Genomic DNA, 26,890 nt, shown 5'->3' with positions numbered 1-26,890 from the left:
TCAGCCATCACAGGAAGAAATAGGAACTGGTTACAAGTTGGGGGGATAAGGGATAGGACTTGATGGCATCTTTATGGCACCCCAGCTGTAATAATGCTGGCCTCAAGTGATAGCCAAAGCTCTCAGCAGGTTCAACATGTGTTTACCCTACCATCAAAGGAAAAGCACAATCAGGTTCTGCATACCAAACCCAAGGTTGATGTTTATGAGCCTGGAGACCCCTCATAGATGGCCCCAGAGTCTGATTCTTTCAAGGAACCAAGCACTTTCTGATCTATGTTACTGTTTAGTCATTTAGCCATGTCTGACTCTTTGTGACCCCATGGACCAGAGCACTCCACGCACTCCTGTCTCCCACTGCCTCCTGCAGTTTGCTCAAACTCATGTTGGTAGCTTCGAGAACACTGTTCAGCCATATCATCCTCCATTGTCCCCTTCTCCTTGTGCCCTCCATCTTTCCCAACATCAGGGTCTTTTCCAGGGAGTCTTCTCTTCTCATGAGGTGGCCAAAGTATGGGAGCCTCAGCTTCAGGATCTGTCCTTCCAGTGAGCACTCAGGGCTGATTTCCTTAAGAATGGATAGGTTTGATCTTCGTGCAGTCCATGGGACTCTCAAGAGTCTCCTCCAGCACCAGAATTCAAAAGCATCCATTCTTCGGCGATCAGCCTTCTTTATAGTCCAGCTTTTACTTCCATACATCACTACTGGGAAAACCATAGCTTTAACTATAAGGACCTTTGTCGGCAAGGTGATGTCTCTACTTTTTAAGATGCTGTCTAGGTTTGTCATCACTTTTCTCCCAAGAAGCAGGCGTCTTTTAATTTTGTGACTGCTGTCACCATCTGCAGTGATCGTGGAACCCAAGAAAGTAAAATCTCTCACTGCCTCCATTTCTTCCCCTTCTATTTGCCAGGAAGTGATGGGACCAGTGGCCATGATCTTTTTTTGATGTTGAGCTTCAGACCATATTTTGCATTCTTCTCTTTCACCCTCGTTAAGAGGTTCTTTAATTCCTCCTCACTTTCTGCCATCCCATCAAAGTTGTGTCATCTGCATATCTGAAGTTGTTGATATTTTTCCGGCTATCTTAATTCCAGTTTGGGATTCATCCAGTCCAGCCTTTCACATGATGAATTCTGCATATAAGTTAAATAAGCAGGGAGGCAATATACAGCCTCGTCATACTCCTTTCCCAATTTTGAACCAATCAGTTATTCCATATCCAGTTCTAACTGTAGCTTCTTGTCCCACATAGAGATTTCTCAGGAGACAGTTGAGGAGATCAGGCACTTCCATTTCTTTAAGAATTTGCCATAGTTTGCTGTGGTCTACACAGTCAGAGGCTTTTGCATAGTCAATGAAGCAGAAGTAGATGTTTTTCTGTACTATGATGCCTGCCAATTGGTCCATGCAGCATGTCATGAGCAGAGCAACTGAGAAACGAACCAGCACTTCCCACCAGAAAAGCTCCTCAGGCACCGAAGAGAAGGAACCTAGACTTACAAGGCCTCAGTTATGTTCCAACTTTCATGGGAGAAAATTGTGCACACAGATTAATCAAAAATGCCAAAACTCACTGCCCATTTCATGTATTTCTGTTTGCCAACAGGTATGCATTTTATGTATACCTGTTGACAAACAAACAAACAAATATCATGGCAAAAGCAGAAATGCTTGCCCACAGCTGTGTTTATTAAGACCTCTCCAAATTATGTTTCACTCTTTTCACTGTACTGTGTTTAGACTGTACCTCTTCAGAATGATTGAATGTCTTTCCATGCAAAACAAATACAGCTAAACAGAAATCTAACATACCAGAGAGAAAGCTAGGCTGCCATATCACCCTGCTTCTCCACTAATGTCTTTAGAATAGAAGCCTTGTTTCACATCAGCTGTCTCTATGCTAATACACAGAGTATGGGAAACAAGCAAGACAAATTTGAGCTATTAAAACAGGTTGGAAAATATAACCTAATAGGCATTACTGAAACCCGGTGGGATGAAACTCATGACTAGAATGTAGAAATTCAGGGGTATAACTTGTTCAAAAGGAATAGGCCAAACAGACAGGGAGGAGGAATAATATTAACATATAATATTAGGACGTATAGTGTGTGTGTGTGTGTGTGTGTGTGTGTGTGTACTGTATATGAATATGTATGTATGTATATGTATATGTATGTTTGTGTGTATGTAACATGCATGTTTGTATATATGTAACATGCATGACTTGAAGACAACTGTAAGCATTTTTCAATTTCTCTGTTCTTTTATTTTAAACTAGAGACAAATAATGAAATTTATGAGGTATAAAAACAATGATTTATTCAAAATTTGACCTTTGTTTGATTTACCAGTTATTTGTTCCATTGGAGAGGAAAAAGGGCTGCTTAAGTCTTCCCAGAAGATCATGGGCTTGTAATGCTGGTATGACCTGTTTTGCATTGTATTTGACATATGTACTCATAGTGATTTTCATTGTGGTTTTCATTTTACATGTTTCTGCAATTCATTTTTTTCTTTCAGTATTTGCTTTGTCTAAGAGGGCTGAAAAGTTCTCTTAGTTTGTTTTGTAGATAGAAAAGTTTACCATGTAAGTGCAAGTTTCTCCCCAAAGCCCAGCACCCATCATCAGTTCAAGACAACTAAATCTTCATTATTGCCACAGTCATGAAGAGTGAAGGTGCTTTATCTAGAATCCCTGCCTAGAATGTATTATGCCTCCTACTCTCACCAGCTTGATGCCTTGCTCTGGATACTCCAGCTGGATGAGTATGTAAGGGAAAACAATTATCTGATTTTAAACAAGGCACACTTTAAGCATGAAAAATAAATTGATGTTAGTACAGTCATACCTTGGGTTACATACGCTTTGGGTTGCGCATTTTCGGGTTATGCACCACGCCGAACCCGGAAGTACCGGAACAGGTCACTTCCGAGTTTCGCTTCTCGTGCATGTGCAGAAACACTAAATTGTGCTTTGTGCATGTGCAGAAGCGCCGAATCACAACCCATGTGTGTGCAGATGCGGCGCTGTGGGTTGCGAATGCTGCGGGTTGTGAATGTGCTTCCTGAACAGATCACGTTCGCAACCTGAGCGTCCACTGTAGTGGTGTTGTGAGAGAAGGGAATGGTTGATGGGGTGGAGGCCTACTACCAAGTTTAATGGAATGGTAACAACTAAGAGGCCTCTCCTAACTTCAGAACTTTTGGTCTTTTAGATCTCATGACCAAGAGGAAAGATGACCTGCTATTTTCTCTATGCCTGCCTGCTTCTGATCTGCCGTCAGTTTACTGACATTCAGTACATCCAGAATGCGGCAGCTAGACTGGTGACTGGGAGTGGCCGCTGAGACCATATAACACCGGTCTTGAAAGACCTACATTGGCTCCCAGTACGTTTCTGAGCACAATTCAAAGTGTTGGTGCTGACCTTTAAAGCCCTAAACGGTCTCAGCCCAGTATACCTGAAGGAGCATCTCTACCCTCATCGTTCTGCCCAGACGCTGAGGTCCAGCGCCGAGGGCCTTCTGGCGGTTCCCTCATTGTGAGAAGCAAAGCTACAGGGAACCAGGCAGAGGGCCTTCTCGGTAGAGGCGCCCGCCCTGTGGAACGCCCTTCCAGCAGATGTCAAAGCGATAAACAACTACCTGACATTCAGAAGACATCTTAAGGCAGCCCTGTTCAGGGAAGTTTTTAACGTGTGATATTTTACTGTATTTTTGGTTTCTATGGAAGCCGCCCAGAGTGACTGGGGAGGCCCAGCCAGATGGGCGGGGTATAAATAATAAATTATTATTATTATTATTATTATTATTATTATTATTATTATCCCATGTGTGTCACCAAGAGATACACAGCCTCTGTAAAGGCGTGTTTCAGAAGGCAGTCCTCTGTTTGAAGGTCTTTCAAAGGACTAGTCCTCTGTTTGAAAGAATCCTATACTTTAAGGGCTGTCCAGTTCAAGTCTGGTTTACAGATAAAGGGCCATAAAAAGAGAAAGCAGGGGCCATGAAGTTGCCTGACAACAGTTAGGATCTGGGTCTTCCCCACTATAGTGAGATGTATTCCTATTTAAATTAATTATTTCTACATTTAAATAAAATTTGGAGATGCATAAATGGACACCATGCACCCTGCTTTGTCGGTCTGTTGTTTAAAGATTTTATTCGCCCTTCCTTTGCGACACCCTCACCAATTGTAACTTTGAGCTTAGCCTGACTGAGTTGGACTGTATTGCAAGCTGTCCCTATTTTCATGGGCTCGTCAGTGCTTTTCCTTTGTTGTTACCCCTAAAAACAGGGTGACCTAACTGAAACCAGCTCCCAAAAGCCCAGGACTAGAAGTCAGAGAAACCAACAAACTCATATTCAGATTAATTTCAAATTAAACCTCTGAATCACAACAACAACTTACCTGTTTTACTTCTACCTGGGCTTAAAAGCCATATATTTTAATTAGAAGACTGGTGCTAGGTGAGCAGCTATTTTGACCCAGCATTTAGCTGATAAATAACGTTCAGACACTGATCTTGAACAAAGGAGGCTCTGCAGTTTTAATATGGCTACCACACGAGTACAGACCTGCAGTACTTCAGATAAATTGTCCAGAGCGTCATTGCCAAATTTTGTCTAGGAAATTGTGCTCAATTATTGTGTCTCAGCAAGTGGAGCAGCTGGAGGAAGGGAGGCATGCATAACTGCAATTTTGGCAAAATTCAATTAATTTGTCTTATATGGATAGACCTGGTCCTTTACATGGCAAGTGTGCAAGAAATGAAAGCTTAGCAAACTGGTCAATTGAGCCAGACTTTTTGAGCTGATACATATGTTCCCAATGAACTTCAGCTTCCTCCATACAATGAAACCTCAACAATGTGTAATAGCAATCTAAGCATAAAGGCTAAGCTACAATAGAGACTAGAACTCAGAAAACATAATAGGCTTTTTTAGAAAAAAAAATGAATCGACTCAGAAAATGTATTGTAAGGCAACTTAAATATCCTTCCATTGTACCCTTGGGAAAACAAGAGAATGGAAACTGGCAATCTAGTTCTTCTCAACTATCATCACTGAGGAAGAACTTACAAGGTAGTTCTCCTGAAGCATGAGGGAAGAAATGCTGCCTAACTTGCAACTCAGCGGAGAGATGTCTCTATTATTGCTGCAGTGCCAAGATCCAGTTGCCTCCTTTGAGCTACAAAACACCAGAGGTAGTCCCAGATGTTTTGGGACTACAACTCCCATCATCCCTAGCTAACAGGATCAGTGGTCAGGGATGATGGGAACTGTAGTCTCAAAACTACTGCAGCCTAGGACCATCGTACCTATGGGACTGCCTCTCCTGGGATGCCCCGTGGAGAACCTTAAGGTCCATAAATAGCAACACCCTAGAGGTCCCGGGCCCTAAGGAAGTCAGAATAGCCTGAACCAGAGCCAGGGCCTTTTCAACACTGGCTCCAGCCTGGTAGAACACTATGCCTCATGAGACCAGGGCCCTGCGGGATCTGATTTCTTTCCACAGGGCCTGTAAGACAGAGTTGTTCCATCTGGCCTTTGGCTTGGAATCAGCCTGATCCCCTCTTTCCTTTTCCTTCTGTGATGGAACCCCTATTTGGGACTTCCCTGGCTTTTTTTCTGGCCCACGTAGGACCAGTCTGGACAATTGGCCTTGGTGAAGTTTTGACGTTTTCTTCCCCAAAACAGTTTTTGATCTGGGCTTTCCCTGAAATGAGGTTGCATTTTAAGATGTACTTTAATCTTGTTTTTAAGTTGTATTTTAATCAATTGTTTTTATACCTGATGCTAGCCACCCTGAGCCCGGTCTTGGCCAGGGAGGGCGGGGTAAAAACAAAACAAAACAAAACACAAAAACATCTGGAGGGCCGAGTTTGCCTATGCCTGAACTAGCTACATGGATAGCATTGTCTGACCATCTCTTTCATCTCTGCAGTGAAGCTGCTTGAGGACCACAGCAAATAACACCCCTCTCACACACATCCCTACACTGTGCCTTTTCAGATCCAGAGCCCCAGATTGAGTCACAAAACATCTCCATTACCATCTCTAGGCTGCAGCCCAGTCGAGGTTAGAATTGGACAGGTAACTGAAAGACCATGAGCCAAGTATTTTGGTGATTGTACCTTTCCTGTCTAAGAAGAGTGCCACTTCAGCAAGACGAGTGCAAATCCAGTAAACTCAGCAAGAAAGGCTTTATTGTAGGGAAGTCTAATGCATATTCGCCTAAGGGTGAATATGCATTAGCCTTAGAGAGAGAAAAAGCTCCTATTGATTTAAGCTTCCTTACATGCTATGGTGTCAATGGAAATAGGAGGGGTAGCACACCAACCATTAGACTTTTTTAAAAGCTGATGTGCTTCCAAGTGACATATTTAGCACTGCATGTAGCCTTAGGAGAGACGAAAAGAGCTATTAAACAGTATCTGTATATCTATCATATTATTATTCCATAAGTTTTATACCAGAGTGCTACTGTTTGGTTGCTTTCTGTACTTTAAATTTACATTTCCATAATTCAATAAGCAGTTTATTGTGCCAAAAATTCTTTCATGCAACGTTATTAATCAATGTGTTTTACTATATTACTTTCTTTTATGATCCTATCACAGCATGTAGAGTACTTAATCAATGAGAGAATAGACAAAATGTGTAAACTTTTGCTGACCTGTGCTTGTGTCTGACAATAGCATTAATAATTCACAGTGAATTACAGGATATGCGTCTATTAATACTTTCAACTCTACGGGAGATAACTGGTTTGATTCGCCTACAAACAACACCATTAATTTGAATATAAGACTTATACAGGAAATGGGGTAACATATAAGCTGTACGGCAAAACCATTAAAACCTCTCTTAATTATAAATACAATGGGGAAGACAGATCGAAATAATTTGCATATAAAGAAATGGTGCAATATTTTTACAAGCTCTAAATAACTAAAAAGAGCATCAACATACGTAATTTTAGGATTTTGCCTGTTTAACCCCATTATACAGTTGTAGTTATGTGAGCACCCACTCCAAAATCATCATCTTTGTCTTGACATTTGACAGTATGTCAAGAGTGAAATGAACAAACACAGACAAGAAAGTGCTATGAGGTATAAATAAACAAATATATAGTGTGTCTAACTAAAATAGAAGAACAAAACAAACATCATGTTACTGCTACTTCAATTGCCATGAATGTTATGCTGAGAACATTGGTTTCTTAAATGGTGTTGTGTCCCAGTACGTTTCCAAGCAAAATTCAAAGTGCTGGTGCTGACCTTTAAAGCCCTAAACAGCCTTGGCTCAGTATACCTGAAGGAGCGTCTCCACCCCCATCGTTCAGCCCAGACACTGAGGTCCAGCTCTGAGGGCCTTCTGGCGGTTCCCTCACTGAAGAAGAAGAAGAAGAAGAGTTTGGATTTGATATCCCACTTTATCACTACCCGAAGGAGTCTCAAAGCGGCTAATATTCTCCTTTCCCTTCCTCCCCCACAACAAACACTCTGTGAGGTGAGTGGGGCTGAGAGACTTCAAAGAAGTGTGACTAGCCCAAGGTCACCCAGCAGCTGCATGTGGAGGAGCGGAGATGCGAACCCGGTTCCCCAGATTATGAGTCCACCACTCCTAACCACCACGCCACACTGGCTCTCACTGAGAAAAGTGAGGTTACAGGGAACCAGGCATAGGGCCTTCTTGGTAGTGGCACCTGCCCCGTGGAATGCCTTCCCATCAGATGTCAAGGAAATAAACAACTATATGACATTTAGAAGACATGTGAAGGCAGCCCTGTTTAGGGAAGTTTTGACGACTGATGTTTTGATGTATTTTTAATCTTTTGTTGGAAGCCGTCCAGAGTGGCTGGGGAAACCCAGCCATATGGGAGTGGTATAAATTATTATTATTATTATTATTATTATTATTATTATTATTATTATTATTGAATGCCCTGTTCTGGTTTGCTTATTGTTTGCAGGCCACTGATTTATCTAATCTTCCAGACACCATGTGGAAGACTGTTCAAAAGTCTTCTGGATTTAAATTAATTTCTTGTTTCATATGCATTGCACATGCATAACAATACAATTTAAGGCCAGATTGAGAGCTGGACCACAAAGAAGGCTGATTGCCGAAGAATTGATGCTTTTAAATTATGGTGCTGGAGGAGACTCTTGAGAGTCCCATGGACTGCAAGAAGATCAAACCTATCCATTCTGAAGGAAATCAGCCCTGACTGCTCATTGGAAGGACAGATCGTGAAGCTGAGGCGCCAATACTTTGGCCACCTCATGAGAAGAGAAGACTCCCTGGAAAAGACCCTGATGTTGGGAAAGATGGAGGGCACAAGGAGAAGGGGACAACAAAGGATGAGATGGTTGGATAGTGTTCTCGAAGCTACCAGCATGAGTTTGACCAAACTGTGGGAGGCAGTGGAAGACAGGAGTGCCTGGCATGCTCTGGTCCATGGGGTCACAAAGAGTCGGACCCGACTAAACGACTAAACAACAACAATAACAACACGTGGCTGGTGGTGACCAGTGATGGGAGGAGTCTGTAATGCAGCTAATCCATAACAGCAAGCAGTATTCTCACACTGCAGCCAATGAGAGGCTCCCTTACAAGTAGCTTCTCACTGTCAGAAAGCAGTACAGAATTGTAGTGCCTTGACTAATAAAACATGTCTCAAGCCTCAGCGCTTCACACGCACTTGGGTCAAAGTCTGAGCAACCTCCACATGACTTCTCAGATTACTGTTTCAGAAGTGCCCTGCACAAGACAGCAATGCCTGCCTGCCTACCTACAAAGCAACAGCTGCTCTGGGGTGCAACTTGAGTTGAATATTCATGTAGCACCCATTTCAACTCTGCAAACGGGTTTCATTTTCCACACTAAGAACAAAGAACATAAGTAGGCCACCTGGGTCAGGTCAAAGGTTCATCGCATTTACCTTTCCACACCAGATGCCTCTGAAAATCCCACAAACAGAAAGTACAAGTGACAATTGTTTTTTTCCTTCAGGTTGTTCCCCAGCAAAGCGCGTTCTCCCTAAAATGAGAGCACAGGTTGCGGTGGGGGCTACCAGGCCAGCCTTCTGTTGCCAGGCAGGTTAATGGTTATTGCCTGGCACAACTATTGGCTGACCGGGTTGCTGGGGCAAATTGCATGTAACAAATTGTGTGGGTGGGACCATAGGCTTTAAATATTGGGGCTCACTGCTTCTGTTTTCTCTTTTGCAGTGAGCATCGGTTCACCCGCCCACCCTGTTTTCCGGTTGACCTTGCTTTTCCTGTCATGGGGTCGTCTGCCTTGGGGCCGGGGCCTAGTAGGAGTTTGCCATTTGGCTGATTGGCTGGTGCCATCTGGTTTTTGCCTACTACTTAGCAATTCATCACAACTTGTAAGGTTGCGGTTAGGCATTGGTTATAAAAATTGGTGGTGGAGGGGTCAGGATAGGCTGTGCCTGTCCCTCCAATGGTGCTGGAAGGGAATTCTGTTAAAGGAATCCTGGGGCTTGCCACGATTTCGTCCAATCCCTGAAATGGGACCAGGGCCGGCAAGCCTTGGGGAGCTGGTTGGGTGAGCAGTGAAGGACTGTCACTCAGCTCAACTGATCCCGAACAATTGTTTTCCCTTCACTGGTGTCTGATGGATAGTCAGTTCTGTCCCAGGCAGGGGGACAGATAGTCATAACCAATGCCTAAGCAACCACTCACAGATTTTGTATTTTAATAAAGTTGTGGCCAAAATAGTGCCAAAAACCTTAAATTAAAATTATGTGTGATTTGTGAATTATTTGAGGGGGGTGGCTTGGGGACCTCCACACGCAACAGATAATACTGCTTCTAAACATGGACACTCCATGTATGCTTTGTGTCCAGTGATATATTTAATCTTAATGAATTCCTCTAATTGTATTAGATATCCACCTAAGGTTACCATGCTCTGTAGCAGTGAATGTTGAACATTCATGATGGGTCTCTCCTGAAGCTACTCACAATCAATTCTGTTAAATAACGTTAACCCAGCTGAGGCATTATGCCTGAATAGGAAATTTTATTCTGTGTTGAAGGCACAGGACCTCTCAGTTCCTATCCCACCATCTTAATTGGTGAAGATCTAGAAGAGGCCATCTAAACACATTTGCAGAAAAATGAGTAGAACCTTCTATGTGTTTGGGAACCTTAATAAAGCAAGCTGTCCACTCTTGGGAAGTCTTCTACTCATATTGAAAGTAAAGCAAGTAGACTCCCCCTTCAGATCGTCCCATGAGAAAGTATGCCCAGATGATGAGGATGGGGACAGTCTGAATGGTTTTCCTGTACACCCTACAAGAGCTGATATTTCCTATCTTTTTTGAAATCATTTTTATTAGTTTTACAAATACAAAATACAAATAAGCAAAGGGTAATAAAGAATAATATACAGACGTACCTCAGTTTGCGAACTTAATCCGTTCCAGAAGTCCGTTCTTAAACCAAAACCGTTCTTAAAAAGAGGTGCGCTTTCTCTAATGAGGCCTCCCGCTGCCGGTGCCCTTCCACTGTTCGGATTCCGTTCTTAGGCTGAGGTAAAGTTCACAAACTGGGACACTGCTTTCGGTTTTGTGGAATTCGTAAACCAAATAGTTCGTAAACAGGGCTGTTCTTAAACCGAGGTACGACTGTATATATCTATATAAAGAGATTCTCGGAATCTCAGGACTTCCCCCCATCCGCTCCATGGGGTCTCATTTTAAACATCTACTACTGCATATTCATCCATACTCCAATGTTTATATCAAACCATATTATCCATAATAATTTTTACACTACAAGTAAAATTAAAATTCTGCTTTTGTTTCCGTCAGCTTGCAGTGGTCTCCGAAATAACTTAAATTTTCCCATTCTTTTATAAAGCTTTTGTCCTCTTGGTTTCTGAGTTTTCTAGTCAGTTTTGCCATCTTGGCCTGGTCCATCAGCTTGGTTTGCCATTCTTCTCTGGTAGAGACTTTCTCTTCTTTCCATCTCTGGGCCAGTAGTATCTGAGCGACTGTTGTTCCACACATAAAGAGTCTTTTCTCCTCCTTTGGTATGTCGGCACCTATCATTCCTAATAAAAAAATAACTTCTGGTTTCTTAACAAAAGTTATATTCAGCATTTTCTTCATTTCATATCATCTACCAGAAAGCTTTTATTACCTTACAGGTCCACCACATATGATAAACGGTACCCTTTCCCCCCTTTACATTTCCAGCAAATTTTAGTACTTGTCCTATACATTTTTGCTAACTTAGTAGGAGTCAAATACCACCGGTACATCGTTTTCATGTAATTTTCTTTCAATGTACAACATGCCGTAAAATTCAAATCTGATTTCCATAACCTGATATTTCCTGTGCAGGCCTTTTGAGTATTAGAATTTTGAGAGGGAGTCTCACCTCTCTTTTTATGTTTCCTCTTACATTTCTAATTTTAATATTAACTTGTGCCATGTATTTCCATTGGACAGTTTTCTTCTTCTTCCCTGAACTAAAAAGCTCCCAAATAGTTCAGCTTTCTCCAGCAGTGTATATGATCCAACCCCTTCTCTTAGTTTCATAATGGTGTTGCTGTAGACCAGCCAAGCCAATGCTACAGCAAATCTGTGGACATCCTTCTGCATCATAGTCCTGCATTTCTATATAGCAGAATAGACACTCCAGATAGATCTCTAAATAACCCATCCATAATTGGCCAGGATTCTGTTAAGTCATTGTTTCTTTGATTTTTTTAGAAGGCAAGAATTGACTATGGATTATTCCTCAAGTAAAATGAGAGCTGGGACGCGGGTGGCGCTGTGGGTAAAACCTCAGTGCCTAGGACTTGCCGATCGTATGGTTGGCAGTTCGAATCCCCGCAGCGGCGTGAGCTCCCGTTGCTCGGTCCCAGCTCCTGCCCACCTAGCAGTTCGAAAGCACCCCTAAGTGCAAGTAGACAAATAGGTACCGCTTTATAGCGGGAAGGTAAACGGCATTTCTGTGGGCTGCGCTGGTGCTGGCTCGCCAGAGCAGCTTTGTCACACTGGCCACGTGACCCGGAAGTGTCTTCGGACAGCGCTGGCTCCCGGCCTCTTAAGTGAGATGAGCGCAGAACCCTAGAGTCGGACACGACTGGCCCATAAGGGCAGGGGTACCTTTACCTTTACCTTTACCTAAAATGAGAGCTGGTTTGAAATGTAACATTTATACTCACATTAATTTATTTTTTAAAGTGCTCCCAGAAATCTTTGGTTATGTAATATGTGGAGAATTTATCCTCTTAAAGTATTAACAAGTTTTCTGGCTAGTCTTAACAGGGTCTTTTTCTCATGGACAGTTTCAGTGGATGGGCATTTATGTGATAGCTTTAAAAGGTAAGGCAAATGGCCCTGATTTCACAAAAAAGAAAGAGAGAAGTATCCCAATTTGTTATCATTTTTGGATGATATATCTGAACAGTTCCTAGCTTGGAGGAAGATCGCTGTCTCCCATTCCATTGTTACAGAAGCTCTTATTTATTCTCATTGACTATTTTTCCTCCATTGCACTGTATCTCTTCAGAGCTATAATTAGCAATATGTATCAGAGAACAGTGATGACACACATTTCTAGGCTAAAATTACCTTGCATTGTGTCAAAGTAGTAATCAGCAGGTAGTGATTATCTTCATACACAATCATGTGCAAGGTATCTTATTTTATATCTTTTCTTCTTCATTCAGCTCATATAAATGTTAGGGATTTTCCTGTAGATATTTGTTAACATTTGTTTTTATTTAAAATTAATCAGTTTTATCATATCTTTGTTCCACTTTCAGCAATAGTTCAGATTCCTCGATAGTATTAACAGGTATTTGATGACAAACCACTGAGTAATATTGAAGGTAACATGCAAAGGATAAAAGAATCCATTTCTATGGCAGAAAGAACGAAAGAAAGAAAGAAAGAAAGAAAGAAAGAAAGAAAGAGGGCAAAATGTAAAAATGTAAGAAGCAAAATGTGCAAACTATCATTGGTTGTTACCATTTCAGTACAGTGGTACCTCAGGTTAAGTACTTAATTCGTTCCAGAGGTCCGTACTTAACCTGAAACTGTTCTTAACCTGAAGCACCACTTTAGCTAATGGGGCCTCCTGCGGCTGCCGCGCTGCCGGATCACTATTTCTGTTCTCATCCAGAAGCAAAGTTCTTAACCTGAAGCACTATTTCTGGGTTAGCGGAGTCTGTAACCTGAAGCGTGTGTAACCTGAAGCGTATGTAACCTGAGGTACCACTGTATTTAGGAGGAATTACTGAAATTTCACAATGAAATTTCAGTGTTGGTCATTACTAAAATACAGACAGAATTACCAAATTTCTAGCTACTCCCAGTTCCTGCACCTTGAATAACAGCTTGATCTACAGCAGGGTTGGGTAACTTGTGGCCTTCCAGATGTCATTGAACTACAACATCCTTCATCCCTCATGCCTAGTCACTTCTTGACGCTTATGGGATTTGGTGTCCAATAACACCCTTAGGTCTACAGGTTCTCAATCCCTGAACTATTGGTCAGTAGCATGCAGAGGTGAATGACATCAGGAGGTCAGAGGAGCTGGGGCTGGAGATGCATGAGGACGAGGAGGAGCCAGCCAGTTGTTGGGGGGGTCTGGCCCACTCCCCAAAATATTGGGGGGTGGCTTGACCCCTACTAGGCTGCAGCATTGCTCAGCCAAAGGGCACTGTATCTTACAAAAAAGAATCTTATGAATCATTACTGATGTGTTCCTTGTATTATGCCAATTCTATAATCATGCACCTTATACAACTGTGTCAAGTCTGTGCAACTAGTATCATGGAATTCTACTCAGTATTGATCCAGAGTAGATTGCACTGAGCCTTGGGCTTGCCAATTAAAAGGTCAGTGGTTCGAATCCCCGCGATGGGGTGAGCTCCCGTTGCTCAGTCCCAGCTCCTGCCAACCTATCAGTTTGAAAGCATGCCCAAAAGTGCAAATAGATTAATAGGTACTGCTCCGGCAGGAAGGTAAATGGCATTTCCGTGCACTACTCTGGTGTTGGTGTTCCATTGTGCCAGAAGCAGCTTAGTCATGCTGGCCACATGATCCGGAAAAACTGTCTGCGGAGCGGACAAACGTTGGCTCCCTTGGCCAGTAAAGTGAGATGAGCGCTGTAACCCCAGAGTCGTTCGTGACTGGACTTAACTGTCAAGGGGTCCCTTTACCTTTAGATTCCATTGTATAGTTAGCAGAGTAAAAACTTAAACACATTGCAGGATTCCCCCCAAAAACCCAGACCAGAGGCAATTGTATTTCATTCAGCAGAGCTTTACAGCTATTGAAGGCAAATGAGCATAATGGTCACAAATCCAATACATTCGGGATTGGCACTGTCCATAACAAATCCAGTTGCAGCGGACGTAACTTAAACTTACAATAACTTATAAGAAGACTAAACTTAACACTAAGCATCCTATGTACAGAACACAACAGAAGGAAAAGAGATAGGAAGAAAAAGTGAAACTCAGGCTCCTTCTGGCCTTTCTTTTATAGTCAGCATGACCTTGAAAGAAGAGATAAGAGAACCAGTTTAAACCAGCTGTACTCAGTTTCTCTGAAGATATAACCCAAACATCACGAACCTTCTGCTTGTTTCTTTCACACAGAGAAGCTTCCAGAACCCTTTTGACTTAATTAGAATAGGAAAGATTTCTACACAATACTTTCTGCACTAAGAAATGCAAACTGTCAAAGAAGGATAGAACTTTCTTTATGTATGCTACAACAGCAGCAAAAATACTTATTGCAAAGTACTGGAAGACACAAGATTTACCCACTCTGGAAGAATGGCAGATGAAGGTGATGGACTATATGGGATTGGCAGAAATGACCGGCAGAATCCGAGACCAGGGAGAAGAGTCGGTGGAAGAAGAATGGAAGAAATTTAAAGACTACCTACAGAAATATTGTAAAATTAATGAATGTTAGAATGATGTTGGATAGAAATTAAGTGGTTTCCAGCTGTAATGCTTTAAGGGAATATGAGAAACAGGCTTAGAAACAGGTTGAAACTTAATGGCAAGGATTTGCTGAACTAACAATTTGAATTGGAATACAAAAAAGGGAGGTATGAGGAGGTCCGGGAAACATGTTAAAGGAAAATGAGAAATGGAAAATCTGCATGTTTCTTTTTTAAAAAATTATTTTTACTTTTGTATTTTTGTTACTTTTTATTCTTTATTTTCTTTTTACCTTTATTGTATTATTATTAAAAACCTTAATAAATATTCTATAAAAAAAGAAAAGAAATGCAAACTGTCAACTAGAACCCAGATTCATTAAACCTGATGCACTAGTGGAAGTCAATGCAAGAACTCCTGCTAGTGCAACAGGGTCTCCTTCCTCCTCTCCCTCCGAACCCCTGCCTCTTCTCCACATTTGCTCTTGAGGATCAGAGAACCCCCAGAATAGTGCACAAGGGGAGGAGAGGGGGATAATTTCATCAGCAGAAATGCTTGCACTGACGGAACAATCAGCAGAGAATGATACTGAATTCTTCCCATTGTGCTTTCCGAGATTCATTCAGGGAGGTTTCTCCAATTTGGAAGTCAATCAGGGAACTATTTGACATCAATGCTTAGATGTACTTATGCCCACAAATGTATCAAAATAAAATTTTGTTTAGGGAAGCTTTTAATGTTTAATAGGTTATTGTATTTTAGTGTTCTGTTGGAAGCCGCCCAGAGTGGCTGGGGAAACCCAGCCAGATGGGCGGGTATAAATAATATATTATTATTATTATTATTATTATTATTATTATTATTATTATTATTAGCACTCTCTTTCTCTAGAACTGACAATTACTAATCACATATTTTCTTTCCCAAAGTTTCTCAAAGATGTAGCAATGAAGGGAAGTCTAAAATTTTACTTTCGTATGGTGCGTTTCAGCCACAAACACTGTGCCTGTATTTTCAGAGAGTTTAACCCTACAAAAATATAACTTGAACACCTGTGGAATTTAATAAGAAACAATTACATTTACATATGATTTAGTTTAAGCATCTACATTTTGGATAAATACACTACTGAGTACTGTACATTTTGGCCAGATGGCTGTCATTCAAAGTTCTGCACAACTTTAATAAATAAATAAATTATTGATTAAATAAGAATTAATACAGTCTGCGCAAGACAAATAATAATAAACAAAGCACTGGATTTATAGTCTCATTGTGACTTTTCAAGTGAATGCAGCCTACCAACCATTTTCTTGGGTTTACTTTCTTAAACTGTCTTGCCAGGTGAATGACAGCCCCTCTGCTTTTCAAATCCAAAGCAGGCAGTCAACCCAGAATATTTATAAAGCCCCTGGTGGGTCACCACACACAGCTGTTAGGCTACTTTCTGCTTTGTGGAAGTTGCACACGCCTTCATTAAATGCATGTAGCAGCATGAGGTGACAAACAGGAAAGCCAGCAGGCAGGCAGGAAAAATGTAGCTGCTAAGTCTGCCCACTGCAAGTCTATCATTCACTTAGAAAACCTTTGATGTATTGCTACAATTTTTGCCAGCGAGTTTTCTGTTGTACATTGGGTATAGGTAGCACTGAGGATCCCTTTTTTCTTGAAGGCTTATAAATAGCTTGGTGCAACTATTGGCTGAGGGGTTCTAACCAACTGAGCGCTATCGCTACTTTCCTCATCTTGTCATACATTGTTCATGTTTCAACAAGAAAGCCATGGCTTCTGTTCGGGCTGAGCCCCTAAAAAGCAACGAATGAGGGATTCCTTTAAATCACCACATTAAAATAATGTCTAACTGTGGAAGATGTCACAAGATACTATGAGGCAGAATTTGTATATTATTATTATTATTATTATTATTATTATTATTATTATTATTATTATTATTATTATTTGGCTTGTGCTCCCTGGAATGATTTAGAAATTGCACCATAAGCATTATGTTGCTTATAACATTAATCTTCAAAACATTGCTGTGAAGTAGGTCATTGCAAGTATGATTTCAGAAGGAACTGTGGTAGGAAGGTACCGGTTTGTCCAAGTGCGGCTGGTAGGTTTATGTGTGAAGAAAATTTAAAACTTGGCGTATTTACTATACCACACCTGTTCTCAGAGATGTCTTACACACAACATTTCCCCTAAATTGGAACAGTACTTGTTCTTTCTGGGTGGACGCAGGGGTACGCATACCCCTAAACATTTTGTGAATCTAAGTTTGGCCTCATTGAAGTGCAGTATTTCAATAAGAGTAGGATAATCATTTCTAAACATTTCTTAACGGGGACCCGGGTGGCGCTGTGGTCTAAACCACAGAGCCTAGGGCTTGCTAATTGGAAGGTCGATAGTTCGAATCCCCACAACAGGGTGAGTTCCCGTTGCTCGGTCCCTGCTCCTGCCAACCTAGCAGTTCGAAAGCACGTCAAAGTGCAAGTAGATAAATAGGTACTGCTCTGGCGGGAAGGTAAATGGCATTTCCGTGCGCTGCTCTGGTTTCGCCAGAAGTGGCTTAGTCATGCTGGCCACATGACCTGGAAAAACTGTCTGAGGACAAACATTGGCTCCCTCAGCTAGTAAAGCGAGATGAGCACTGCAACCCCAGAGTTGTTCGCGACTGGGCTTAAGTGTCAGGGGTCCTTTACCTTTTTTAAAACATTTATTTAGAAAAAAAGCACTGAATAGGAATTTACTTTTTTGCAGTTAGAGACACATAGCTACACTGTAGGACTTCATTATTATTTACTTCACTTCACTTTACTTAATTTGTATATGGCTAGCTAATGTCTGACTGCCAGCTTTGTAAAAGAAAGCATGAATGACTACCCTCAGAATTATTGTGAAAACACAATTTTATGCATGTTTACTCAGAAGTAAAGCATGTTCTCCTTCATGGAGAGCACATGTTGCGGTGGGGGCCACCAAGACACTCCAAAGTTGGGGGCGGGCTAACTGATCGTTGGCCACTGATGCGATTGGGGCTTCCCTTGTTGTTGGGAAGAAATTAATGTTGTCATTTATTGATTGACAGCCAGAAATGCTAAAACTCCTTGCACGAGGCTAGGGCTTCCTCTTTTCGCCCGTGCAGCGGATTGCCCGTCCCTCCCTCCCTAGAATAGGGTTGTTCACTTTGACCTTGCTATGCCTGTCATGGGGTCGTCTGCCTTGGAGCGGGGGCCTGGTAGGAATTTTGTCCATCTGGCTGATTGGCTGGGGCCATTTGGTTTTTGCCTACTGTGTAGCAAATCGTCACAACTTGTAAGGTTGCGGTTAGGCATTGGTTTATGGTTTGGTTGGTTGAGGGGCATGGATTGGCTGTGCCTGCCCCTCTAATGCTGCTGCTGCAAGGGATTCCGTTAAAGGAATTGGGGGCTAACTATTGCTTGTCCACTCTGTCAAGGGGGCTCGGGCCATAGCAATGAGCTCCTGGTTGCATTTGGGGTGAGGGCAGGTTCCCTGCTCCGCGTAACCCCCAAGTGTATTCCCCCATTCTGACTTTCGCATCGTGCGGAATGTCAGTCTGTCCCCCATGGTGGGGGCAGATAGTCGCAACCAATGCCTAAGCAACCACTCACAAATTTGTATTTTAATAAAGTTGTGGCCAAGATTATGCCAAAAACCTTAAACAAAAATTCTGTGTGATGTGTGAGTTATTGGGGTGGACCTGGGGACCTCGACACGCAAGTGTCCCAAAATTCTCAAGGAAGTGAGTTTAGGATTTCAACATAAACAAGATAAAGTAGCAGTATAACCTGAGCCATAGGCACAGACTTTAAAAGTTAATATAGCTCTGAAATTAATCATTAGTTGCCACTGCTGTTTAATACTTTTCAGTTCTCCAACATACACAATTTTAAAAGATTTTCTGTCTCTTAGAGAAAATCCTTTTTAAAAAAAATGAGAAGAAAAATAGTCAGTGACAACTGAGCTGGAAACAGACAACTTTTGTTTTCCCCCCGTAACATACATAAACATGGATTATTCCACCACAGTTATTGCTTTATGATTATACACTGTTTTAAACACTTCTTAGTACATTTCAATAAAACAAAATGGCATAGGTTAAAGTGTCTCTATCCATCCAGAACAGAAGTACAAGACCTCAGATGTTACTAGAGGCTCTCTTCTGTTCAATGGCAGATAATAAATTGAAGGCAGTACCAGAGGCTATGCACTGCAGTAAAATATTCAAATAAAACTTTGCCAGTAAATTTTACCCGGCTAACTATACTTTCTTCAGGGCCTTTCAGCAGAAGCTGTTAAAAAAAAAAAAAAGTTACAGAGAACAGCTGCCAAGTGCTACCTTGTGGAAGTTTGGAATAGTTTACTGAAGAAGGGTTCTGTTCCCATTTTTCTTTTTTAATAAGTCAGATAAGCATGTTAAAGTCACAAACATGCCTTGTGAAGTTTGTGGGGAATGCAATATTAGGCATCTGCCTCTTTGGAAATGTTGAAAAGGGGAAAGGACTGTTCCATAAGAGCATAAGAGGAGCCCGGCTGCTTCAGGCGAAGGTCCATCTTCTCCAACATTCTGGTTCCCACAGTGGCCATCCTGAAGTATCTGAGAAGACCACACTCAGATTGTGAGCACAATAGCTCTGCTGTTGGTCCCCACTACAAGAAGGGTTTGGATTTGATATCCCGTTTTATCACTACCCAAAGGAGTCTCAAAGTGGCTAACATTCTCCTTTCCCTTCCTCCCCCACAACAAACACTCTGTGACGTGAGTGGGGCTGAGAGACTTCAAAGAAGTGTGACTGGCCCAAGGTCACCCAGCAGCTGCATGTGTAGGAGCAGGGACGCGAACCCAGTTCACCAGATTACAAGTCCACCGCTCTGAACCACTACACCACACTGGCTCTCTAGTTGGTATTTAGTGACAAACCTAACTCCTTTGTGGAGGTTCCTTACAGTCCTTGTGACTAATAGTAACCAACAGGCCCACCGTGCATGAATTTGTCTAATCCCCTTTTAAAGCTATCTAAGCAAGTAAACTTATCCATATCCTAGAAATGGAGAAGGAATTCAACTGAGTTCACTTTTGAAGTCATATCTACCAAATCCACACTTTCCAAAACTGTACGGAAAAACAGCAATCTATGCTAGAAAATGAAGAGAGCTCCAGAGACTTGATCCTTTCTACACACGAAGATGCTCCATTTGAGTTGCTTCATATTTCCCATGCTCTTTTTGAGACGGAGCAATCACAGCTGCATGCAGTATTCCAAATCCGAAATGTAGCCGCCCCATAGATTTACATAAAGACATTCCAAGGCAGTTTTGTTTTCAATTCCTTTCCCAGTACTTCCTAGCATGCGATTTTCATTTATCCTAAAACTGTCACAGTCTGAGCTACCTTTCTGCCACAACTCCAAGTTGTCTTTCTTGGTTTGTCAGCACCTGTTCAGACTTCACCCAAGTGCCACCACTGCCAAGTTGTTGTTGTTTTCAACAGATATTTAACGACCCAGTTCTACATGCAAATGGAATATATCCTTGGCTATTGAGACATAACTTGCACAGCATTTTCATTCCTACATGGAATAGTAATTCTAAGCTAATGTGTTTTGTTTGTGAGTTTTTCCCTTTCACCAGAAATGGAAGGAAATCGGAAGCTGCAGGGTCTACACAATACTGTGCGCAGGTGTTCTTAATATGGTAGGCACAGACGTGAAGGAGGAAATCTACAGAAAATATTCTCTTTGACATCAAAAGTTGATTGCCTTGAAAAAGCCAACTGTGTATGACATCAGATCTGTTGCTACTATTCTCAGTGTTCTACTTCCATTGACAGGGAAGCCTAAGAGAGTAATTGCTCCTATCTATGTGCATTGCTACTGATGATTTCTCTTGAAGTTCTGCTCTTCCCTACCCATCAACTGGGCTGCTTTGAGTGGGACACCCTGAAATTACAGAAGCCACCCGGGCTTCTGATCAAATCCCAGCTGTCCCATTTTAGCTCCTGTGAGAGTGTGACCCCAAAGACACCCATTTTGGGGGGCCGTGCTCTCACACGAATCACCTGACTCCTGTGGGAGCATGAAAGATGTGTGTCTCAATTTTGTTGGAGGATATGCTGTTCCTCTGTTCTTGTAGATGCCTATTACTCTGTCTCCATTGATCAGAAAATGCCTAGCCTGCTTTTGGTCAGAATCAGTCCAGCAGAGATCTCCCAAGATTGCTTTCTACAAATCAAGGGCTGGGAGGCAATTAGTTCTCTAATCAGGAATCTGGAGACTATAACCCAGAGGTGGGAAGCATCTTCAAACCAAGCACCAGATGCCAGTTCTGGATGAGACCAGAAGCAAAAGTGGGCAGAGCAATGAACGCAAATTTTACTTCTGTGTAGGAGGCTATTTTCTACACACACACACCGCATCCTTCCATTCAGGGAAGCAAGAGAGACGATTAGAGTTTGAAGACACATTCCAGCCGTAGAAAAAAAATAACTCAGGGTGGATCTGAAGCAGGGTAAGAAGTGGGTGGGGCTGGGGAGAGTGTGTAGCCTGAGGCAAGCCCCTAGGCCCAAATAAAGAAGCATGGGGGGCTATGTTGAGCCTCCATGCTTAAGCACCCCACTAGCTGTACCTCTCAGCTCATATTTTTCTGAATTAACTTTTCTGGTATCATATCTTCCTGTGTGTTGCACGATCCAATGCACAACATGTGAATTTGAAATGCACCAAAATTTGTATTGTAAAAAAATGTACACCCAGAGCAGTCAAGATGCTGCCTGTGCACTGACAAAAACAAAACAAAACCCTTCAGAAAGTAATCAGATTATTTTTCAAAAGGAATTAAGATAATGTTAGGCCATGGCAGGCCAATTGTCCTAAAATCAATACTTATATACCAATACTGATAATAAATTGAATGTTACAGAAAGAACACATAATAAAGAAAGACAGTAGGAAAGAAAACATGTCTTTCTCTAAGCTCAAAGAAATAAAGCAATAGGAACTAGTTATGGAAATAATGCTCTGATGTACAGCATTATTTTCCATTGTAATAATAAGTCTCAATATTCATAACTCTTTCCCCTGCCCTAACTCCAATAACATATCATATAAATGCCACTGTATTGTCATTAAAAATCTCATTGCTGCAATTCTAATTTCTTGGTATTTCATATGTGCAATACATCATAATGCACCGTGTGTCTAAGGCATAAACAGTATTGATAGCAGTTCAATAGCAATAAGTTCTGCAATAATTGCCAGCTAATTTGATTTTGAGCAAAAGTTCTTTGTTTTCAAGATCAGATTTGATCCTCAATCATTAAAGTCCTGATAGGCAGCTATTGAATTTTTTTAAGGACCTAATTAAAGGCACACCCTGAATTATTCATGTATTATGGTATTTCATGAATAATTTATTCCTTGGTTTCATTGGCAAAACTTAATTTTGAACCTCAATAAAAGTTTAAACCTCAATACACCTTCCAAGGTCTTTTGAAATAATATCCTTATGAGTTTTGTAACTGTCAATTATTTATTAATATTGCAAAACTGAAAGGTGAAATAGGTAAAGAAGACTAAGGAAGAACTTGGTTGGGCTTTTCTAACAGATGGTGTCTAGAGAAGTTTGAAAGTATTGTTATATATAGTACGTGTGCATGTGTGCATGTGTATATATGTGTGTGTGTGTGTGTGTGTGTATAGTGTTGAAATAAGTAACAACATGACTGGATCAAGGGGCTCTGGAAATCATATCCAGCAGTGCATCTCTCATTATAATTATAATAATTTTTAAAATAGAAACAATCTGGTTGAATGATTGAAACTTGGGAAATAGTGAATATTATCAAATTAACAAATGTCATCAGAATAAGAGAAATGAGGCCACCTTATAATTATTTTGTGGAAAAATGAAGTGTGTTCATACTGGTGCAACAGAGTACAGGGAAATGTAAATGTATATATACCTTTATGGAGGTTGTTAGCCATTAATACCTCTGTTCTGAAAAGAAAAAGAACAGAAAAAGCATTTTGCCCAGGGATTTCACATTTAAATTTTGGTGTCATCAAATGTTGTTAAAGGTACTTGATCCTACGTGAAATGAGAGCACATAAAAAGAAATAATTGGATAACGTACATTGTCTTCAGATTGCAGTGGTACCTCGGGTTAAGTACTTCCGGAGGTCCGTTCTTAACCTGAAACTGTTCTTAACCTGAAGCACCACTTTAGCTAATGGGGCTTCCTGCTGCCGCCGCACTGCTGGAGCATGTTTTCTGTTCTCATCCTGAAGCAAAGTTCTTAACCTGAAGCACTATTTCTGGGTTAGCAGAGTCTGTAACCTGAAGCGTATGTAACCTGAAGCGTATGTAACCCAAGGTACCACTGTATATTCAGCAGATATGGATGGACCATAGTTCACTAGTAAACCACATACTTTGTATGCAGAAGGTCCCAGCTGCAGTCCTTGGCATTTCCAGGTAGAGCAGGGAGAGGCGGAGCTAGATGCTCCAGCACCTGGAACGACACACATGCTAGCGACCCATGGGGGCGGGGCTAGCTGCCTGCAGGGGTGGGACGAGCATCCCAGGAGGTCACTGCCCATGGTGAGTGTCCCAGGGGGGCGCTGCCAGGTCTTGGGTCCCATCCTCCCATTCATCTCTCGGCCCACCAACAGCCTCCTCTGCATCCCCTTCGCCCAAAGGACTGACTGCCCCAGAGGCCTCCCAAGACAAGCATGGAGAGGAAATGAGACGAGGCGGGGAGACGGAGACGGAGAGAGGGGCCTTTACCGGGCCACTCTAGGGAGCCCTGCTCTCTCGCTCCCCTTAACCCTAGCCGCTCTGGGATTCCTGCCCAGTGGGAAACTGATAATTCAGGACATGACTCAGCAACACTTGGCTAGGCTCCCATAGGGGCCAACTCAAAGGGGCCCAGCTCCCTTGGGAGGGTGATGACATATTGGAGGGGCGATAAGTGGGATGGCTTGTTGTTTTGCAAGCCCCCTCCATAGAGGCTGGCCCCTCTCACTGTCCTCGGAGCCTGCATACCAGTAACCTCCTCTGGCTGATATCTAGACAGACCAGGGAAATTTTGATAGGCGACATTTCCCAAAGAGTGGGTAAAATGCACAACCCCTCCCTCCTCCTGCTTCTGCAGGGAAAAGAAAATAAGTCAGAAATCTATTTACATGATGTTCATTTCTGACATTACACCACTAGAGAAAAACACGTCCTTTCAGTTCAGTTCTTCTAGCAGGTCTCACAAACTTCCTGAACATGCGCACAGAGAAGGTTTCAAGTTACACTCTTCACAAAGACTTATCCAGCCTGTGAACGTCCTGGGAAACTCTTCTTTCCCACAGATAAGCACATCATGTGATGTCAATAAACTGGCTGTCTGCAGCGGTGATGTTTCCATATACTGACATGGCTTAGTATAGAGCCGTATTTCCTATTGAGCTTACTGGCGTGTTGTGCCAGGGCGCTGGCCTCTCAGGGGCACCCCAGCAAGTGGGGGAGCTGCACGGCTTTGCCGGCGGCCCCCCCTTTCCCTCCTGCATGCCTGCCAGCTGTGCCCTGTCAACCATATGGCTGGCAGGCATGCAGCTTGCCTCCCAAGCCTCCGCTGGAGGAGAGCAATCCCTTGGGAAAAGGTCGGCAACTCTGGGAAATGGGGGGGAGGACAGTGCCGGAGGGATCTTTGAACCACAGCACTGGATATGCTTAAGATGGCCCTGGCTCAGTAGGTGCTCGTTTTTTACACGGAGGCTTCCTAGCCCTCTGAGGCGGCCAGTGGCGTAGCGTGGGGGGTGCAGGGGGGCCCGGCCGCACCGGGCGCAACATCTGGAGGTTAGGGTTAGGGGGCGCAAATCCACGGGTTAGGGGGTGCAAATTACTTGCCTTGCCCCGGGTGCTGACAACCCACGCTACGCCACTGGAGGCGGCAACCAAGGCAGTTGGCTTTAAGAGCGTGTGAGAGGAGAAACATTTCTGTGCTGTTTTTTCCTCCCCACTGAGATTTGTATAGTTAACCGAGCAGCCACCCCCGCATTCCAACCCCTCCAATCTCCCTTGGTGAGGGAAAGGAGAAGGCAGGTGGGGGTGAGGGGAGGGGAAAAATATAACAGCCACCTGAGCCCAAGCCGGAGGCGCATTCCCGATCCAAGGGGATGCGCTCGTAGGTTGATGTGCACATCATGTGGTCTCCCTGAGGAGGAGATGAAGAGGTGGAGCTGCTGCCAGGCTTGAGGGTCAGTGTCCTGGGGGTTTGGGCTAGCGCTGACCTCTCCCCACCCTCCGCCTTCACCCCCTACCCCGCTTCACCTTTCCCACCCTGGCCACCACCGGCGGCAGCAAAAGGAGCACGGCAACGTTGTTTGCCCGAAGTCGTTGCTTTCTTTTGGAGGCCAGGAGCGGGTGTGTTCAGCCAGCATTTTGTCACACACCCCCTCAGGATGATACCCGGGGTGGACCACCCCCCCTGCCCCCACGTTCGTATGCCACTGAGAGCAGGAAGGCACTTCCTGTCTGATACCCTAGAAAGCCATTTAAAGGCAGTAGACAATTCTGAGCTAGGAGGATCAATGCAACTTCCTGTGTTCCCTACAATTTCCCCTACCCGTTTTGTGTAGAGACGTTGCTCCATCATTTAAGTTGTAAGTGGCTTATTTGAGTGGGTGAGATTAAAACGAAAACAGGGAAAAATTCAGTTCAATTGTTTTATGACACAGGAAGTTTGGAAGTCTCTCCTATTCCACACAATGTTGTCGCCCTTGCTTTGTTGTCTCTTCTGCGGACATTTTGATATGCATCATCACACGCGGACATTGTACCTCACCTCCCTGTTCTCTGTCCCTCTCTTTCTGTGACACAATATTATGTGGTTTATTTAGCTAAGTCTGTTTGGTTTGATTACATGGTTTGAATATGATGGAGACATGCTAAATGGCCAGGACTACTGTTCTAACAGTATGTTATAAACCAGAATAGTCAGACAACTAACACTATGTGTTAATCCGATGATGCTTAAGTCCTAAGAAACCCCAGTTAAAGATGGCTGACTATAGCCCAGAAAGCACCCCTTTCTCCCTTGTTGTTCAGTTGTGTCTCATTAATCAAAAGTTGCAGATCTCTAACACTTAAGACTTCCGGAGGCGGCGCGAAGGGTAATGGCTGCCCTTTCCTAACGGGGAAGGGAGCTCCGCGCGAAAACGGGTCGTCCGCTACGGCGAAGCGGAGACCCACATCGGAAAACCGCAGGCGGCAGAAGCCTGCGGTCTTGGGACCCGGCGGGCGCCAGAAGCAGCCCCCAAGACGCAGAAGGAACCCCGTAAGGGGCTCTGGATCGTGGAGGAGGCTGCGGCGCTGAGGGTCGTTCCGCAATCGGCGGAGTGAAGCCGCAAAGCCGTTGCCGGTGAGCGCTGACCTTTCTTCCTGGAATTGGCACCTTGGAAAGCAGCAACCCGTGAGTAATAAGGACTTTTAATTAAGCTTAAAGATCAAAGCTTCTGAATTTGGCTGAAAGCGGAGGACGTAAAAAAAGGAAGTCCGTCTTCCGCTCACACTAAACTTCAAAGCAAAGAGCAGGAGGAGTGGAGGCAGTGAATGAACTCTTTTACAATTTGGATTTGAGCATTCAGTGCATCACTTTAATGCAGAAAAGGATTTTAAGCATTGGATTTATGCTAAGATTTGGACTGTAGGATCTTTCTCTGAGGAATCTACATTTTAAAAAAGGAAACCCAGGTGTTGGAACTGCCTGGCAACAGTAGCAGTCAGCCTGCAGACATAAATACTTTGAAACAAAATTTGGAAAAAATCTGAGGGGCTTGGACTTTGCTACTTTGACATCTTATGAGGTACCAGCAAGCACGGCTTGAAACACTGTGTTTTTGTAAAACCAACTCTGCT

The sequence above is a fragment of the Podarcis gaigeae genome, assembly GCF_964106915.1.
Source record: "Podarcis gaigeae genome assembly, chromosome: 11".
Classification (NCBI taxonomy): Eukaryota; Metazoa; Chordata; class Lepidosauria; order Squamata; family Lacertidae; genus Podarcis; species Podarcis gaigeae.
The sequence above is the reverse complement of the archived record's forward strand: the minus strand, read 5'-3'. Positions refer to the sequence as shown.